The sequence below is a fragment of the Equus przewalskii genome, chromosome 24, assembly GCF_037783145.1.
Source record: "Equus przewalskii isolate Varuska chromosome 24, EquPr2, whole genome shotgun sequence".
Lineage (NCBI taxonomy): Eukaryota > Metazoa > Chordata > Mammalia > Perissodactyla > Equidae > Equus > Equus przewalskii.
This window is the reverse complement of record NC_091854.1, coordinates 4,435,628-4,448,734: the sequence shown is the minus strand read 5'-3', so window position 1 is coordinate 4,448,734 and position 13,107 is coordinate 4,435,628. Positions and strand designations below refer to the sequence as shown.

At 39.1% G+C, this 13,107-nt stretch overlaps 1 long non-coding RNA gene across 1 annotated transcript; it reads left to right on the top strand.

Moving 5' to 3' along the window:
- The first annotated feature begins 4,794 nt into the window (after nt 1-4,794).
- LOC139079192 (uncharacterized) lies at nt 4,795-5,673 on the top strand. Its single transcript, XR_011532564.1, has 3 exons — nt 4,795-4,924; nt 5,217-5,397; nt 5,496-5,673. It is a non-coding gene; the product is annotated as an uncharacterized lncRNA (long non-coding RNA).
- The last annotated feature ends 7,434 nt before the right edge of the window (nt 5,674-13,107 follow it).

Here is a 13,107-nt window from a genome sequence, read left to right as displayed (position 1 = left end):
TGTCTTCCAAATATTGGATTCATTTGATGTTTTTTTTTTTCTTTTTCACCTATTGTTCATACACTGCTGTTAAATCTCTGGCTATTTTTATTTGCCTTGTGCACAACTTTCTGATTCCCAGTCCCTAACCCAGCCTTGTCCATATTCACAGCATTCTTCTTATTTTGGTCACTTTCGGGGTTACTTCTTTGCTGTCCTATCTGCTGGGTGCATTTCTTTGTCAGAATTACATCAATTCGTCTGTTTCAAATGTTTGTATCTCCATTTATTCATTTCTCTGACTCGAGATCAAGATATACATATATGCATAGATAGATTTTTTTACTTTTTGGCAAAGGCTAAAGGCATGCTGGTCTGGACACTCTTTTATTGCTTAGATGTTTGTCTATAACCACATGTTGAAACAAACCTCAAGGATTCATATCTGAATATTTAAAAATAACTTTAATGCACTATCACTTACTGAGAATCTTTAAGAGCTTAAGACTTCCATATAATTACTCTCATAGGTATCAATTATCCGTGTCCATTTTGCTTCCTCCAGGCCACATTACTTCTGTTCTTGATGTCTGAAACCATCCTGTTTGGGTCAATCATGAAAAATGATGTGGGTTTTGTTACTTGTTACTATAGTGAGATTTTCAGTATAAAATTGGCATGCTCCAAGACTATTTAAATTGCACACACATACACCCAGACATCTACATTAATAAAGCAGTTAAGTAACGTTAGTGGTCATTTGTAAAGGTCAAGGCAGGCTCTGGGTGGTTTTCAGATTCTAATCTGTGTGGTTTCTTTCTCCATCCATAATCAGAGCTCTGGTGATGCTCCTGGAATCAAGAGGAACTGAGCCTGCATTTATGTTTGAGTGCCCATTATATCTGGGATTTTACTAATTACCGTGGTGTGGGTAGGTTAGGACTGACCTGAAAATCCTACAAAAACTCACATACTTAAACTATGTAGGAATAAAAAAGTTATTTTATTCAGCCTTTAAAACATTATAGGTGACTTTTATATAAACAGGAGAACAAAGTCCAATTCCTTTTTGTTTTTTTCTCCCAATAGCCATTTTTGTTCTTGCAAGGTGGGATGCATATATGATCTGAAGTATATGTTGATATTTCAATGAGTCCTCTTAATTTTTATCAGTAAAAATCAACAGTATCTCTGGCCTTCTGATTGCTTTTTATGCAAATAAAATGCAATACTTTTTTTTCAGCTTTTGAATTTTACTTTAGATGACATGACATTTCAAGTCCAGTTTAGAGATAAGAACACGACAGTAATATACATAACTGTAGCTTTGATTTTAACAGAGTAACAGGAAATGTAGTCACATACTCTGCTTAAGTTTCCCTGGCAGAAATTGCTTCTGCATCAGAGCCTATTACAAATGCAATTCACTAAGGTCTTATGGGTGACAAAGCTTTAATTAGCATCACATTGTTTTCTAATGTGATTTTGCACTTGTAAAAACAGGATTAGGAATCAAAATATACTTTTATAAATGCCAATTTTAATTGCATTCCTGATGGCGTGCAGGTCTTTAAGCACCCCACGCAGCTTCTCACATAATACCTCTCTATTTGAAAGATTTAGTGTGAAACATAAAGAAAAGATGGCATGTATTGTCTAATAAAACACCTTTAAATCAGAAGAGGAAATACAGTCATTTATGGCATACAACACTTCATCCAACATCGGAACCTTCTGAAACCCATGCCCCCACCGCGATCAGTGCCCAGAAAATAGGTAATGCTCAGTAATTGTCTGCTGCTTTATTCTGCAGCGGGGAAATGAGAGCAGTCGTGCACAATGATTATGCCTGCTTGAGAAGAAACCTCAGGACATGCTGGCTTCTTTCTAGGCCCTCCTTGAGAAGAAAACTGCATTGTTTTTTTCACTTAACTTTCTTTCCACCTTTATTGTACTTTCATGTTTGTTGTTGTTATGGGTGATCCATTTAAGGAAAGGGCTATCTTCTTTCACTCAGAGAAATTTTTCTAGATGCTCATGATAACTAGGTTTGATCCTTGAATTAAAGATTTGCTTTAAAAATCACGCTATTTCATTATTACATCACGTCTCTGTGCTGTGCGCTTAATAGACTTGCGCTCACTCACCTGCACTAGGCACTTTCCATAGCTAAGCAACAACTTCTCCTCACCTTTTAAACAGAGGTGGATCCACAGAGCCAGTGGGGTTAAACAACTTATCACAGGTTAGCCAACATTTCAGTAGGAGAAATAGACCAAAGCATGTATTTCTATTTCCCAGCTTGCAGCTATAATTACTAGACCTGGGAAAGATAACAACTGGACACTATATGAAGGGTTCTTGTTTTTAAAAAAAAAAAAAACTTTTGTTTTGTTTTTTTTGTTTTGGTGGGTGAAGTAAATAGTGCTTCTAAGCTTTGGTTATTCAGAGAGAGATTGGAACTGAAACGATCTTAGTTGAAGGTGACAGTTTTAATTTTGAAATGTGGCCTCTGGGCTGCAAATGAAATGATTATTTGGAAAACAGATTCTTATTCTATTGCAGCTCTACATAGTACAGGTATTTCCAGAAACTATACTGTTTCCATTTAGCTCTTTGCTTAAACCATTGGGAAGAGAAGATATTTTATATTTCAATATAAATGAAATTATGTTATTTGTTGTTTGAGTTTTAACTCTTAAAGTTCTTTATATTTTTACTGTTTTTTTTCACTAACTTTTTCTTTTAAAAATTTTCAAACCAACAGAAAGAAGGCAAGGACAGGACAATGCCTTCGATTGTTTCTAAACCTTGATTTTCTAAGATGAACAAAACCTTACTGCCAGATCGATGTAAATTTTTAAGTTTTTTTCATTTCTCTTTAATTGCTTCTTAATTTCTTATTGATCCACTAACTAGAGGATTATTGTTTGATTCACTGAGTGAGCTGGCAAGATTGTCTGGGTGAAATTAAATCAGTTGACCTAGACTCTTTTGCTGGAAATTGGGTTGTGCAATTTTAATAGCTCTATGTACTCAATAAGGTGAAGCAAGAAAGGACAGCCCAGCCAGGAAGCTCCATAACATCCTTCCTATTTTAATTTCTTACCACACCTTTGCTGTACCCATTAGGAGGACTTTACAGGAGAAACCTGTGCAGGAATAGCCCATATTCCTAAAACCCTATTGTAGTTCAATTGTCATGAACTTTTCTTTCTTTTATTTTATTCTTAGATTATGATATGGAAATAACTAAATAGAAAGGTCAGTCATTAAACAGCTCTGTATACCTGTCCAACTTTAACCCATACTTTTCAGTACCAGTTTTTGGTTTGGTCTCAGCACTCTCCTTTCTGCCCCTCTTTCTTCCCTTTTCCCCAACCCTGGGCTCACTGTTGCCTCTCTCTCTTAATTCCTAATGTTTCTCTCACTTGTATTTCATTCAACCTTTTTCTGCCTGTCTAAAGACCTTGAGCACTTCTGAAGATCAGCCCAAGTCCTGTGGTCTCTGGAAAGCCTAGCCTGACATGTCTACCCTGTATCTACCACTCTCTCTTGTAACTATTCTGTTGTTTATGTGTCATCTGGTACAACTGAACACCTTACAAAGCCTGCCTGATTATCTAATGGTTCATAACTGTCTGTCTTATTCATGTTCCAGGTCAATAGGCCTTGTTTTTTTCACATTTCTCTTGTGTCCTCTTCCCCCAACTTTACATAAAAATACTCTTATCACACAGGTGTGTGGAGAAGTGAAGCATGACCTGAGATCTCAAGCAGAAAGCAGCAAGTAAGTTAGAGACAGCCAGGTTCCAGGAGGAAAGGGAGTAGAGGTCAAGGACCCAGCATAAAAGTACAGCATGAAGAAAGTCAGGATCTCAACAGGGTCATATATGTGATGTTCCAGCATCAAAAGTGGGTGAGTACTAAGAAGTGTCTGGACCCACTATGATTACAAGTATTTAACGATCAACCTCTAACTGATCTCAGGGCATGAGCAGATCTAGACAGTACTTGAAATCAGGTGGAAACATCTTCAGAGCAGGGCAGAGTGAGGAACAGGAGCCTAACAGTTTCTGACAGATCCACAAATAGTGCTGAATAAGTGCTGGCTCATTAGTCAAAGTCCATTCAAAAGAGCACTAATGAAGCTCCTCGGCCCCGGCATGCTAGTCCAAGCTACGACAAGTAGGTAATATTCAAGTTAAAATCTACTAGCACATATTTCCCTCAAGTCTACCAATCTAGTTTATTTCATACTTGCCAAGTCTTCAGACATTGTCTACTGAGATCCACTGACCAATTACCTTCAGGGACAGGGATAAAAATTTTATATGGGTCTTCTATCAATAGGTTACCCTAGATTTTTTCAATTGCCAAATTTCACTTCTCCATAAACGGCTCTCTGGTATCTTCTGTGGAGGACTGTCAGTAAATTCTGGTGGCCACAGCCAAATTATAGTTATGATAAGAGAAGTGCCTTTTAATTACTTTTATGAGCTCTGATCTTATCAATTTATATTGGTCCCCTATGCCTCCATTTCAAATATTCTTGAGTGGTCTTCCTGACACTTGTACCGCCATACTCCAAATATCTCACACATGTTACCCACACTGGAGAACTTTCAGTCAATGCTAGGCTCTAAGACTTCTGAGACTGAAATAAAGACAAGTTCTGGAACTCATTTTTACTTCCATTTCTCACTCGCGAGGATAATGGTAGATGTAAGCAGTGGAAGGAATATTACCTTGGTTGCTAAGAGAGCTCAGTTCTAATTCTGCTTCTGTTGCCAGCTCTCCATTTGGTCTTGAACATTCTGCTCTTCCGTAACCTCTCTGGGCCTCGATTCTCTCGTCTATAACAGAAGGGAGTCCATCTGTATTGACTAACATTCCACGTATTAGATTTTATGTATTCTTTTCTGGAGAGGATCCAAAATTTTAGGTGTTGCAAATTTTATATAAGTATATAGATTCATGAGGACAAACTGAAGTGCAAATGGATGGTTGGATTACTCCTTCTTGTGGAGCATTCATTTTTGCCTATTTAATCCTCGACTGATTGAGGTTATGCTTTATAGGTCTTAATTTTTATCCTCAAAACTTAATGATGATAATATTGATCCAAGTTAATATTCTTGAGCACTTATTATGTGTCAAACAGCATTCTAAGTGCTTTAAATCTATTATTCATTTAATCCTGAAAACATAAGTGCTATTTTTATCTCCATTTCCAGACAGGAGGCACATAGAAATTGAAACCATTGCCTGAGATTACCTGGGGAGAAGTCTGGCATCTTCAATTGGAAACCAGGCAGCACAGGTTCAGAATCCACATTCTTTAATGGTTATACTACATTGCCTCCTATTGTTCAAAGTGCCTGAAGAGAAAGCACAACCTCGGCTAATGTTTTCAGAGTAGGTGAAACTTTTCACATATGCTGTATGATCACAATTTATTTGCAGGGTAGCTGTTACCACTACAAAACAGTTGGTTAAATTTTCATACTTTACAGTGCGTACAAGCCAGAAGGGACCGAATGAAGATGCTGATGCTCTGAGAATGCCACTCCATTTGGAATTCGAGGGAATGAACCATAACAATCAACAGGGACACAGAACATCCCCACATCAAAGAGGTGAAGTTAGTCACAAGTGACAATCCAGTGTTAAATAAATTGTTTTAGCTGTTAACTGTAAATGAATGTTGTTTTTAATTGCACTTTAATAATGCCATGCCCTTTATAACCAAAATAAATGTTTTCTGTCGCTCTGTTTTTGAAGTATGTGTCAGTTTAATTAAACTATTAATGGTAGATGGATTTTAAGTACCTCATATTCTTCATTAAATTGTATCTGTTCAACAAGCATAAACAGGAAAATGGAGTCAGTGAGGAGCCACGTTCTGCCTGATAACTCACTTATCATCTGATAAGATGATGCTGGGTAAGTGTGTAGGTGCCTGGCTCCGTGGTAAACAAATGCACTTCCAGGTTATAATATTCACTGAGTTCATTTAAAAACAAAGGTGACTACTGCTTTGAAAAACCTGGGCCAAGTACAAGTCTGTCGAACTTTTGAGAGACAAACGACCATAATATAGGACCTGATATGGCGAGAAGGGCTTTAGTTCACTTGAGATCACCGGCACCTTTTGCCATCTAACTCTGACAATTCAGGGAAGAGAGACTGCGAGAGGGGTTGGCTTCCTCTCCTTTATCCTTTCTGGATTGCCTAATGATAACCGAATCTCCTGAAAAACACATGAAACCAACCTAACACAAAGCAGCCATTTGTTTTTATTGCCAGAAATGACAATTGATAAAGTAAACACAGTGCACACCCCAAGCATCTCCTGGATTCAATTCAAGAGAATCGATTGAGTCTGGCTAAAAGATCAGAAAGGGCTAGAGCGGCATAATTTCTTGTCTCCTCAGCCCATTGATGACACATGCAAATAGAAAGGGGCCCCTAATTGGCAAATGCTTAAAGAAGCAGGACAGTGTCGAAATTACACTTCTCTAGCAAGAGGAATGGCAGGGCTACATCTGCTGCTTATTGTCAGAGATGTAACATATTATAAGAGAGACAAGTGTGTCCTTCCTTTGTGTGGCAGATCAATCAATACCTTTTCATGTGATCTTGTTCACTATTATGTTAGTAATGAAACCCTCGTGTGATGTGACAACTGTGGAATAACATTTGGTCACAAAGCTGGTGTTAACAAGCACAACTGGCACTCTGGTAATTAGACTGATTTCTGGTCTCTTCTTTCACAAATTGTCGATAAGTGTGGTAAACAGGCAGTTGATTCTTTTCTGAACAGCTATATGAAACTACATATTCTTGGAAATTCATCTACTAGGTTTGTTTGTGGGGGTGAAGCCATAGAAGAGAAGAAGGTTATATGACAGTCTTTTTCCCTTGGCCAGGCTGTGCACATGTAAACACATGTATGGATGTATGTATGTATCTATCTCTACTATCGAATTTTGTCAGTAAAATTTAAAGCATATATTAACATATTTAGTTTTAATTGACTGGCAGTTGGCTGAGAATAAGAGCCAGATAAACAGGGACCCAGTGCAGATCCCTGGAATTAAGATTCACTAAAAGAAGCAGAGAGATAGAAAGATACATTAAATGGAAAGCAAAACACACAAAAAGCTAACCATCTCTTTTACATTTTTGTACAAAAAGGGTTCTATTTGGAACCATAATTAACTTAGAAGCTTAGCCCTGGGAAGAAGCTTAAATATATGAATCTAATATCTTCCTTATTATCCATTCTGACAATTATTTTTGGTCTTAATGCTTTCTCCTTCTACATGGATTTTCTGCAGAGAGGCAGGAGAACCTATTAAATATAAAGCAAAACGGAAATCTGATCCATCTATAGACAATCAATGGGCTTTTCTCTGAGAACTCCCTCATTGTTATCAAAAGGTGCTAATTGCATTTAAATGTGAGTGGCACTGAGTGCTGAGTGAGGAAGTTTACCCAGATGGGACCCCTGCTTCATGGAAGCTTTGTTCTGAGCCAGCAACTGGAAAAAGGCCTGACACGCCTTCAGCCAGTCAAAAGACAACTTTGTTTATGTAAATCACCATTATATGATAGAAGGAAACATTTGGAAGTCAAATGAAAAGCGGTAGAATCAGGTCTTTCATGAAACTTCTGCGTTCAGCCCCTCTGGGTTTCAATCCATCCCTGTCCCAGACATTTGTTTGCTGCTTGTACACAGATGCTTAGAGACAAAAATACATTTTGTCACATCAAGTTTTTTTCCTCCTGGACTTGGAATTTCATTCTCTGACAGGTTTTTAGATATCATTTTATTGTTGTTGTTGAGTTCTAGTGGATGTTGAAGTATTTCACTGTAGAATGACATCTCCATCTACAAAGATGGTTCTTGCTTTAGTCCTCATGTAAGCTTTTCTCTACGTACATGGGTTTACGCTGTTAAGATAGCGGCTGAGGTGTTACTGCACCAGGTTCTTTTTTGCCCACCACCTGGAAAACCAACACTGAGACAACGAGATTGCAGCAGAGAGAGGGTTTTAATCATCAGACAGCCCTGTGAGAAAGCGAGAGAATGAATCTCAAATCTGCTTCCCTGAAAATGGGGACTCAGGGATATTTATGGGGTAGAGGGTCAAGGTAGTTTGAAATGTGGAGATAGATGACTGGAGGTGAGGAAGGGTGAGGTAACTGATGATCGGCATGAGCACAGTCAGACTCCATGCCTTTCATAGGATGCATGTTAACAAAATGGTGGCGCTCGCGTGATCTGAGGGTGGAGGTTTTAGACTCTTGACATCAAAAGGTCACTTACTGGACATCAGTGCAGGCCCAGTTGATGAGTTGGTAGCCTCAACTGGGCTGAAGTGGACAAGGGTTCTAATTCCTGAAAAATAGCTCAATACTCATTACCATGGTGATCCAGGTTGCAGGGAGATGTTGTCTAAAGGACCTAGTGGGAGTCAAATAGCATATTGCCTAAACAGCACAGTTAACAGTGGGTGGGTTAAATAGCTAAAAGCTATAATTCAGTAACTTCAGAAAGGAAAAAAAACTGTAGTTCCTAGCTACTTAATCTTCAATGGCTAACTGTTTGCCAGTTTCAATACCCATATTCTTTTGTCATTCCTAGTTCTTGAGTGATTCAGGGCAGCTACTGATCTAGCTACTTCATGCTGAATTGGAGCATAGATCTGGGTTAGAGGAATGAAACTGTTTAGCACTTATTTGGAAATATTCTCTTGTCCCTAGCTTCAGGTTGACATTTTGCATTATTAGAATTTTGTACCTTGCTCAACAGTTTTGGAACAACATCTAAAGGCACATTTTATAATCAAGTATCAGAGCAGAAGGATAAGAAGTATAGACAATGCAAATTTTAACAGTCCCTGAAAAATAGACCTAATCCCAGTGGGGCCTCCATCTGATCTCCAGGTGGTGGCAGACATCTGGTCTTAGTTCCTGATAGTCTTTTGTTTTACTGGATATGCATCAGAGAATGGAGCAACGCCCTATATCCTGATCTTTCAGTTGTCGTTGATGATGGCTATCAGCATAGACTCTCTGCCTGGGGGTCATCATATTCCTAAGGAACTCAAAAGAACAAGGTTATCAACTTATAGCATCTGGGAGGGGCCATAAAATCTACAGAGCATGTCTAGGTTAGTTAATCAGAGGTCTTTCAAAGTTACAGTATGGTTTCTTCTCTATATTACGGCTTCCCTTATGTCAACCTTGTGTTGGGCCAGTATCAGAGGTGTTAGAGCACCATCTCTGGTTGTAAATATGACTGCCTAAAAAGGCTTCATGAGAATGAAGCCCCTCATGGCCATGAGAACTTGGCTTTCTGACCATGTGTTCTCACAGGCTTATTACCTCATATGGTGATTCCCCCATAGTTTTATGCAAAACTCTTCCACAAACATTCAGAGTTCTAGTTACCTGACAACAAGGGTAATGAGACAACAAGACACAGCTCCTGGAGAATTTTCACAATACATGTACACTTTGTACACTTTAAATATCTTATAGTTTTATTTGTCAATTATACCTCAATAATGCTGAAAAAGAAAAAGAAACACAGCCCCTGTCTGCACTGTGTTCACAGTCCTAACAGATGCTTTTCTGTAAGCCATCCTAGAGATTTGTCTTCATTCAGAAAACAATGATGAGATATCGAAAGAATTAAATCAGGAGAAATATATGTGTTTGAAGATTGTAAAGGTGGGCAATCCACAATATTTGGCCTCCAGTTGATTTATTAATTAGACAAACATGTAAATAAATCTTTTCTATGATTCTCGTGTTTTTGAAGCAGTGAGGGTAAAAAAGAGAAATAAGACAGGGTTTACTCAAAGCTCTTTTAGGCAGACGGGCACACACAGACCATGCTGCAGTGCAACAGAGGCTCTGAGAAAGTGATGGCCAGAGTTCAAATAAGTATAGCAGGGGTACTTGCTGCTTGTTCCTTAAATGTTAGTGTTCTGGGATACCCAGAATCCATGCTCCACTAAGACGTCTTAAACATAGCCTTACACGAAATCTTATTTAACCTTCCCAGCAACATTTTGAGGCAGTTGTCATTGTTTCCATTTAATGGATGAAAAACTTGAAGCTCAGAGGAGGTAATTTATCTGCCCAAAGTCATACAGCTAGTAAGGGATGGGTCTAAGATCAAGGCAAAAGTCAGTTGACAGCAAAGCCCACACACGCTTCCTCGCACACCAAAATTTTCAGGGACTCGTAGGTGTCTGATGAAACATGAGCCACTTACTTGGGATTTTTCAGGACACAAGCTGGCCACCACGCTCTACATTTTAATTATGTAAGTCATGGAGAGTTACTCCTCCACTGGCACTGTCTGGGCACTAGGGGAGGTCAAAACGTTGAATTTCTGCTCAAGACAACCCTGGAAACAGCCCAGATTTATAGATATTCAATTAAGAGCTGCAACAGCCAAATCTAAATAGCCAGCAGTATGTCCCCACATAAAAGCTTAGATCTGGCTTCCAGGCAACTGCAAATCCCTAACTCTTGAAAGGAGAATGAAACAAAAGACACCAATATGCTCACTGCTTGACTGTGGAATTTAGAGATCTTTTATAAATCTGCCAGCTCTTATAAATCTGCGAAGGCCCTGGGTTGAAGAGTTGGAACTTTACCTTGAAATATATGGATGTCTTTTGTTCACATCACTCATGGCTCTTTATCCATTGCTATCCCTCCCATACTCTCCAACTAGTCATTGATAGCTACAATTTGAATCTATCTCATGCTAGGTAATGTACATATTCTGATGTATTCCTGATAACTATCTGGTGAATTTATTAAAGGGAAAGTTGAACCTTACAGAAACATTGTTCTAGATTATGTTGCTCTGCGTTTTGGGGCCAGAATTCAAACCCAGCCCCGCCTCACTCTTCTCACTGTACTATGCACTCTCTCAGGGATGAGAAAAGCCAGCAGGGGATAACATATGTTTTCCCAGGATATTAGCTGGAAGTTCTCCCCACATCCTCTCAGCCACAGTCAATGCTCATCTCTGCTGTTCCCTGATCTCTGCCTTTGCACATCCGCTCTTGGTCTGAGAATCTGGTGACTACATAGATTTTCTTTGTATGTGTCCCACTTGTATCTGCTTTCTACAGTCTCTCTGGTATTAAAGCCAGGTACCTGAGGGTTACTGTAGATACTCAATGAGCAATTTTCTGTTTTCCTGTTTAACTTGAGGGGTGACTCAGGGGTTCTAAGGCTTTGCAAGCCTTTTTTGCAGAATAAAGAGAGTGCCTTCAGGGAGGTTGCTATCGCAGATGGCCAGCCCCCAGCAGCCGTTGATGCCCAGAAGTCAGATTGCCCAGGGGCTTATTGGTAGTGACCACTTTGTTCTCTGGAGCTCCTCCTGCCTGTAAAACTCCCTGTTTTCTGCTCTTGTTAAGGCAGATTTGAGTGAACCTATACTTCCACCTTCTCATCTTGGCCAACTGAAATGGGGCCTGTCTCCATCTCCAAGCACCGATGTCTCGGTGTCTGGCTTGCTGCATGTCAAGCACATGAACTTGAGATTAATAGGTTCAGTGTCAATATTAATCTACTCTCTGCAAGACTATCTTTGTCAGACCCAAGTGCACTGAGCTGGGGCGTCTCTGCCTTCACGAACACTTCCTGCAAAGGGAGAAAAATTTAGATGTCATATAGGGATGTTAATAAGGTAGTCATAAGATTGAAAATGAATTTTAAAAAGAATTTTGGTTGAAGCACGGAGAATGAATCGCAGGGAGGTGAATGTGGACACAGAGAGACCAATTAAATGGCTATTGCAGTAACTCAGAAGAAGAAGTGGTCTTAGCTTGCACCAGGGCAGTTCCAGGAGACGGAAGTGATTAGGAACACAGATTCTGGAGCCAGACTGCCTGGGTCTGATTCCCAGCTTTGCCATTCTCTAACTATGTGGCCTTGGACAAGTTACCTAACCTCTCCATATCTCAGTCTTCCCACTTGAAAAATGAGGTTAGTAATAACAATAAGATCTGACTCCTAAGGTCAAGAGTATTAAACGAATTAACATATGTCCAAGTGGCTGGCACATAGTAAATGCTATAAAGGCATTAGCTATTATTGAAGGCAGTGGAAATGGAGTGAAGAGAGAGATGTAAGGAGGTAAAATATGTAAGTCATTCAGTTGATTTTCTGTGGAAGAAGAATGATTCACAGGTTTCTGTCTTAAAGCACTGGTTTCTGAGGTTTCAGTTCCATAAATGCAATTTTGAAGAGGGGAAATTGGGATAAGAAGAACCCTAGGTTTGGGCATGTTGACGGCATGTGCTCACTCATGAGTTAGCTAGACTCCCTCACCAGCTAAGGCACTCACAAGTTAACACAAGCCTGGGGTCATAGAGAGATTTCTCCCCCATAGTAGAAACCATGAATTATAAATCTATAGATTCCCTGTATTCACTGTGTCACTTTCATCTTCTAACCAAGTAAGCTGGGATTCAGAGAAATGACTTGCCAAGTTCAAGCAGCTAGAAAGAGAAGGCATGCACTTTCCCCTGATTCTAAGCCTGTGTCATTTCACTGTGGCCTGCTGCCTCACAAGCCAGGGCATGACTCCTAGGTCTCAGACTAGGAGCCAGAGATAGAGAATGACCAGGAAGCATCAGGTTAGTGCTGCAAGACGATGAAAGATGATGATGAACACAATTCAGAGGATGCATTTTAATGGGGTAATGCATAAAAGGCTAATTTGGTGCCGTGGTACTTGAGGCATTTGATAATTTATTTATTTTGTTTTTATGCCCATGCAGTATAATTAACTCTACGAGAGAATGCTTATTAGAACCATTCTATCTTCAGAATGGCTTGTGTCATCTACTTTTTGGGAGTCTTTTGTTGTTTTTTAACTACATGGTATTTAAGTAGAAAATCAAGTAGTCAGATTATTCCTCCACAGTATGTAATGGAGATTTAGAAAAACCATAATTGACCATACGCAGGGAAATTAAACTATTTTTATTAAAAATCCATAAACCAAGATACACAAAAGATAAAAAACATCACAAAAATGAAGTAAACTCTTAAATACATGCTCAAGAGCAAGCATGATTTCTT